At 39.7% G+C, this 7,057-nt stretch overlaps 1 protein-coding gene across 1 annotated transcript in view; it reads left to right on the top strand.

The window, feature by feature from the left end:
- LOC122064654 (pentatricopeptide repeat-containing protein At5g65560-like) overlaps positions 1-6,382 on the top strand; it is a gene marked incomplete at its 5' end in the record, with an annotated part of 18,839 nt that extends 12,457 nt beyond the window's left edge. The window contains one exon of the mRNA XM_042628412.1: positions 6,094-6,382. The remainder of the gene's footprint in view (positions 1-6,093) is intronic.
- Positions 6,383-7,057: the final 675 nt, after the last annotated feature.

Below are 7,057 nucleotides of genomic sequence, written 5' to 3'. Positions count from 1 at the left end.
GAACCCTAAAAGGGCTCAACTGTAGGAACTTGGGAGAGAGAAGGGCGGCGAGACCAGGGGGATCAATTCTGTACAGAGAAGACAAAATCATTTTTTTTTTTCTTAGTCTCGGTGGAATCGAAACAAAGATGGGGAAGGGAAAAAGAAAGATGTGGAAGGAATGGGATCCTTCGGCTCTGATACCAATTGATGGAGGGCCGGTGGGGGTAGGGAAGAATCCCTGAGGGGAACTCAGACTTGCTGGGGAGGGGAGAAATCGCACTAAGAAAGGGAGGGGAAGGAGAATCACTCACACACGCCCGCAGGCTTCACAAATACTCACTCAATTCATATCTTCTTCAATCTAACTTGTCTATTGGTTACAATCAATTTAAAGGAAAATAAAAGATATAAAATAGAAACTCAACTGAAATAAGAAACTACCCTAAATAAGGAAACAAATTGCAAATTGACTCTCTAAATCCTACGTGTACATAAATTGCTAAAATAAAGTGAATAAAATAAAATCAATGACAATCTTCCTAAATAAAATTTCTAAAATCCTACTAGACCAAGGACTCAATATGGGTCCGGTTCATCTCTGGTTGGATACCCAGATGGGTATGGGTTGCTCCACGGGTGTGTATCTACATCATTGACTCCTCATCAGGTTCATTGCCAATTGGGCCATCCGTCTTTACAAAGTCTATAGAAACTTGATCCCAGTTTTAATTCTCTTTCTAGTTTAGAATGTGAGTCATGTTAGTTTGGAAAACTACATCGTGTCAGCTATTCCCCTTGGGTCAATAAACGATCTACATCCCCTTTTGCTTTGGTTCATTCAGATGTATGGGGCCCTTGTCCTGTCCCGTCCAAGTTAGGTTTTAAGTATTTCGTTACCTTTGTTGACGACTATTTCAGGATGACCTGGATTTATTTAATGAAAATTTGTTCTGAATTATTTGCTATCTTTTGCGCATTTGTTGCTGAAATTCAAAATCAATTTAATGTGATTATCAAAATTCTACGAAGTGATAATACAAAAGAGTACTTTTCTGGTCCATTTTCTCAGTTTATGGCTGGTTGTGGCATGATACACCAGTCTTCTTGTTCAGACACTCCTCAACAACATGGAGTGGCTGAAAGAAAGAATTTACATTTGATGGAGGTTGCTTGGTCACTTATGTTTGAAATGAAGGTAGCCAAATACTTTTGGGCCGATGCCGTTCTCACTGCTTGTTATCTTTTTAATCATATGCCTTCCTCTGTTTTGTGTGGTGGTATTCCCCATGCTTTATTATTTCCTTCCAACCATCTTTTTGTTCTTCCCCCTCGAGTATTTGGTTGTGTCTGCTTTATCCGTGATCATCATCCAGGTTTATCAAAGTTGGATCCTTGAGCTATTAAGGGTCTCTTTTTGGGTTACGTACCCAAAAGGGATACGGGTGTTATTCCCCTGTTCTTCAAAAATACTTTGTTACTGCCGATATGTCATTCTTTGAGTCCACACCCTACCCAAATGAGTCATTTGTTTTGTCTGAGTTGGATAATGATCTTCCACTTTATGTTATCCATCATTCTAATCCACATGTTGCCACAGAGGAAGAGTTGCCACCACCACCTCCTCCTCCACCAGTTGCTCCACAGGTTTATACTCATCGTGTTCGGGAGCATTAGCACCCCCTCTCTTTGCGGAACCTACCTTATCATCTTCGTCTATGGATCCTACTCCAGGTATTCCTCTTTCTGACTTAGACCTTCCTATTGCACAACGTAAGGGTGTTAGGAGTTGTACCCAACGTCCTATTGCTAACTTTGTGTCTTATTCTAGCCTATCGTCTACTTTTCATTCTTGTCTTTGCACTATTTCTTGTCATCCTGTTCCTAAGAATTTTGCAGAGGCATTATCTAGTCCTGGCTAGAGGACAGCTATAAAAGACAAACTACTTGCCTTGGAAGAAAACCAGACTTGGGATTTTATACCGTTGCCCCTGGCAAGAAGGCTATTGGTTGTCATTGGGTTTATGTGGTTAAAGTTAACCATGATGGGTCTCTTGTTCGTTTGAGGGCTCGGCTGGTCGCAAAAGGGTATGCCCAGGCTTATTGCGTTGATTATCTGGATACCTTCTCCCTTGTTGCCAAATTGGCCTCTGTTCGTGTTTTGATTTCTCTTGCGGCTTCATCTCATTGGCTACTATTTCAGCTTGATGTGAATGCATTTCTTCATGGTGATTTACATGAGGAGGTATATATGGAGCAACCTCTAGGGTTTGTTGCTCAGGGGAGTGTGGAAAAGTGTGCAAGCTTAAGAAGTCCTTGTATGGGCTGAAACAGTCTCCTCGGGCATGGTTTGGAAGGTTTACTGATGTAGTTTGTGCATTTGGGCTATCAAGATGTGACAATGATCATTTCGTATTCTATCAGAAGTCTGATGGAAGTAGGATATTTCTGGTTGTATATGTTGATGTCATTGTTATTACTGGAGACGATGTCGAAGGAATCCAAAGTTTGAAAGCACATTTACAGCAACACTTTCAAACTAAGGATTTAGGACTGTTAAAGTGCTTCCTGGGAATTGAAGTGGCTCAGTCAAGGAAGGGAATTTCTTTGTCTCAGAGAAAGTATGTTTTGGACTTTCTTTCAGAAACAGGTATGTCAGGGACCAAACCCATTGACACTCTAATGGATCCAAATGTGAAGCTTATGTCTAAAGGAGGTGATGTGTTAGAAGATCCTGAGAAATACAGAAGATTGGTGGGAAAACTGAATTATTTGACTGTTACTTGACCCGACATTGCCTTCCCTGTCGGTGTTGTGAGTCAGTTTCTTTCATCTCGACGAACTTCACATTGGGATGCCATTGTTCATATTCTGAGATATCTTAAGAAAGCTCCAGGACGTGGTCTGTTGTACTCAGATCATGGACATAATCGTATTGAAGGGTTTTGTGATGTTGATTGGGCTAGTTCTCCTGTTGATAGGAGGTCAACTACAGGATACTGTACTTTTGTTGGTGGAAATCTTGTGTCTTGGAAGAGCAAGAAACAAGTTGTTGTGGCAAGGTCCAACGTTGAGTCTGAGTATCGTGCCATAGCTCATGTTACTTGTGAGTTGATGTGGGTAAAGCAGCTTTTGACGGAGCTTGGATTTGAATGCACTTCCTCGATGCAGTTGTGGTGTGATAACCAAGTTGCTATTCATATTGTGTCTAATCCAGTGTTCGATGAGAGGACAAAACATATTGAGGTCGACTGTCACTTTGTTCGCGAGAAGCTACAACAAGGAGTTATGAAATGAGTCATGTTCGTACTGGAGAACAACTTGCAGATTTTTTACTAAGTCCTTGGGGTGTGGTAGAGTGGACTATATTTGTAACAAGCTGGGCATGATTAACATCTATGCTCTAGCTTGAAGGGGAGCATTAGAAGACTATCGTGAGAAGGAAGGAGTCGTCCTGCGGGTTGCGCATAATTCTCCTTGATGTTTTCCTAAACCAACTAGGAAAGTCCTAGTTCTACTAGGACTGATGTTAGTCTAGAAGTTAGTTATCCTAGTCCAACTAGGATTGGTTAAGCCAATTAGTTTTCTATTATATCTTTATGTTTCTAGTCCTACTAGGACTGCTGTCCTATTCATAGTTTGCTTGTAATAGACATTGCTATATAATGAGAAGAAGAGGGCAGACCCAAATCAGCCGATTGGGACTCCCTTACCCAAAGTCATGACTTTCTCTTTCTCTCTCTCTCTCTTATTTTACACTTGAGTTACCTTTTCTTACTTTATTTCTGTGAAAGTGTGCATCATGGGATAGGTTCCATGGGTGCTCCATGGAACAATGCACTATGAGATAATGTTTAGTTGTTGAGTTGTTGTTAGCTTGTTATGTCTCTTTAGTTATTTCCTATCGTAATTAGACTAAAGTAGTTATTGCTTTCTATTGTAATTAGACTTAGACTCTTAGTAAGTTTCCTACTAAGAGTTGGTTATTGGTTGAAATAAAAGAAATAACTAGTCCACGATAGAGAATTTACTCCACCATGTTCTATCTCACTAAAGTCCCGGTTTCATCTCTCTTTTCTTCAATTCTTCTTCTTCTTCTTCTTCATGGGTCCTGGTTGTTAAGGTTAGGTTTGTCACGATTGCTCTTTTATTTTTGGAACCGCATACAAGTATACAACATCTCAGTTGAGCAGTTTGATAAACCATCTTCAAACCTTCAACACACCGTCAAAAGCTTTCAAAATGCAAGTCCTTGCAAGCTTTATAAATTTGCATAAGTGGCTGTGCTATAGCCCTTTTTTGTTGCACCTGAATCTAGTTTCTTCTGACATCCCCTCACCACCAGAGAAGCATTGTGTATACAGCTGGAGAAAGCCGAATGTCCTTGCTACCCCAATTGCTTTTGCTTTCCATGCAAACCTTTCAAAATTCATTGGAATCTGAACTGTCTAACCAAACTTGAATATCTCATTTGGAATCCTACCCAAGAGTTTAACTTGGCCTCTTTTTCTATACAATGTTACTCGAAAAGGGGGGAGGCAGAAGATAAAAAGAGGAAGGCAGTTTTTATGTCATAATGAGATCCTACTGTGATCCTTCTTTGGGCATTGCATTGTCCTTTTTATTTTCCCCGCCCTAGATAGTTCTTTTGGGAGACCTCACATTCCCTTGAAAGTGCCATTTCCATGTGAATAACATTGAACAATATACAGGTGCAAGATCCTGAGGGTCGGCTGTTTGGTATCCAGGGAATATTTGATGCTGATGTGCAATTATTTTTGTAGCAAATAAAGCATAGAAAGTGTTATCCTTTTAGTCATTGTCGAATTTTCTAAGAGTAGTCTTTCTTTTGTATTCATCTGGAATTTAGTGGGTCACAAAAAAATGGCATACCTAGTGCATGAGGCTCCTGCTATTGCAAGTCCACTCTTTATAACAAATCGGACATCATCTCACAGAATTAAAGAAGGATTGATGAAGTGGAGAGGGGGCATCTAGAGTGTTGTATGATCGACGTATTCCTCTGAAGCTTAAAGGAAAATTTTACAGGATTGTCGTAAGACTGACTATGATGTGTGGGGTAGAATGTTGGGCAATCAAGAAGCGTGGCATAGATAAGCTGAGCATAGCAGAGATGGCGATGTTGAGATGGATGTGCTGAAAAGGTAGGAGAGATAGGGTAAGGAATGACCGAGTTAGAGTTGATTTGGGAGTAGCCCCGGTTCAAGACAAGCTCCGAGAATGTCATTTAAGGTGGTATGACTATGTTCAACGGAGACCTAGGGATGCCCTAGTAAGGAGGAGTGACCAGATCCAGATGGAAGGAGAAGAAAGAGGTAGGGGCAAGCCTAAAATGTCCATAGATGATATTGTAAGATAAGACATGCAGAGGCTAGATCTTGACTCTAGTATGACTTCAAACAGAGCTGTTTTGAGGACAAAGATCCATGTTGCTGACCATTTTAGGTGGGATATTCCTGTGGTGTTGCATTGTTTCTTTCATTTTTGTTTCCTCTTTTTTTTACCCTCTTGCAGATCCATGTAGCTGATCCCACTTAGTTGGGAAAAAGGCTGAGTTGTTGTTGTTATTGTATATCATCTCTACATGGCCAAAGGAGACTTTTCCAGGCATGGTTGGATCATGTGGAAGTTTTTTTTTTTGAGCAACCCAGTGTACGAGGCTCCATTTTTCCTAGATAAATGGTCCCATAGCACTTGATGTTGGACAATATTGGGAACCTCAAAGTTTTGGCGTCAGTTTTGTGGAGTTCCATGGGATTAGTGATATTTTCTGGTCTGATTGGGATAGGCTTGGCAATTGTTCACTTTGTCATAGCAAAGGTTTAGTTTTTGTTACATTTGTAATGTTGACACTGTAATTTGGTATTCACCTTAACCTGCATTTGTTTACATGGCTTGTTTGCTAGTGCTTTGTCCTTTTTATTAACCTTAGCAGATCTCCTAGATTATGCTTTATTGTGTTGGTTCAATTTCATGTGTGTGATTCTAGTATGTATAGAATGTTAATATGGTCTATAGCTTTCACCTCTATCCTTGCTTGGAGAGCAATATGTAATACTAGAAAGTTAATTCCGCTGCCCTCTTACCCTGCAGGCTCAGATGTGTTTGATTTGTCCAATGCATAACAATTATTTTTTGATGGAGCTTTGCTGCATTAACAAGAAGGTACATCACATTGAATTATTTTTGTTTGTATACCTCACTAACTATCCATTCATTTTTGAGTAACTAATAAATAGCATCCAGTAGGCAAATATTAATCAGTCATACACCAATAACGATTTACGTGTTATTCATGTCGATATCATGATTCCAAATTCCCAGTTGCAACTGTAATTATGACTTGCGAAAAAAAATTATACTAGTGGATGTTGTCTTCTCAAGAGAACTGTAGTCCACAGAGGGGTGACTGCATAAATTTTTGGTGGCTCTTGTTATATGATTGGCACTGTGATGTTATGCAATTTTCAATTCCTGGAAAATCTAGTGCACGAATCTAACATACTGTGTTCTTTATATATGTCTGAATGCATAATCCCAATATTAGGTGTTTGGTCAATGTAATTATGGGGGTTGTATGATGGATAAATGAAATTAACTAGATTAAACAACCAAAATCATCTGTTACTGCATTCTTTTGGATGCATGTTGTAGTATTGAGAAAGATGCTTGGAGCTGTAAATTTATTCAATGCAAATATATATATTTTTTTTTTGGCAATTGATTTATCATGCAAGTCATGCAAAATCCACAAGCATGACGGGCCAGTTTTTTTTTCTGGACTGTAAGATGCCATAACACATTCAGCTTGAACAGAATGTGGTCCACCGTCCACTGGTTCGCAATGTTGTAATTTCCATAGTTTTCAACCACTGGAATATGTTTTGGAGGGTGAAGATTGATATCCAGGATCAAACTCCACTAATGTTTTTATGCTGCTGGTCCCAAGCCTGGGTAAGTTGGGTTGGTGCATTAGGTCGGCAGCCACCATGGGAAGAACCTTGACCAAACATTTTAGCATGGATAATCGACAAAACTAATACAGCTTGGAAACATC

Source organism: Macadamia integrifolia, chromosome 2, assembly GCF_013358625.1.
Source record: "Macadamia integrifolia cultivar HAES 741 chromosome 2, SCU_Mint_v3, whole genome shotgun sequence".
Classification (NCBI taxonomy): Eukaryota; Viridiplantae; Streptophyta; class Magnoliopsida; order Proteales; family Proteaceae; genus Macadamia; species Macadamia integrifolia.
This window is presented reverse-complemented; position numbering and strand designations above follow the sequence as displayed.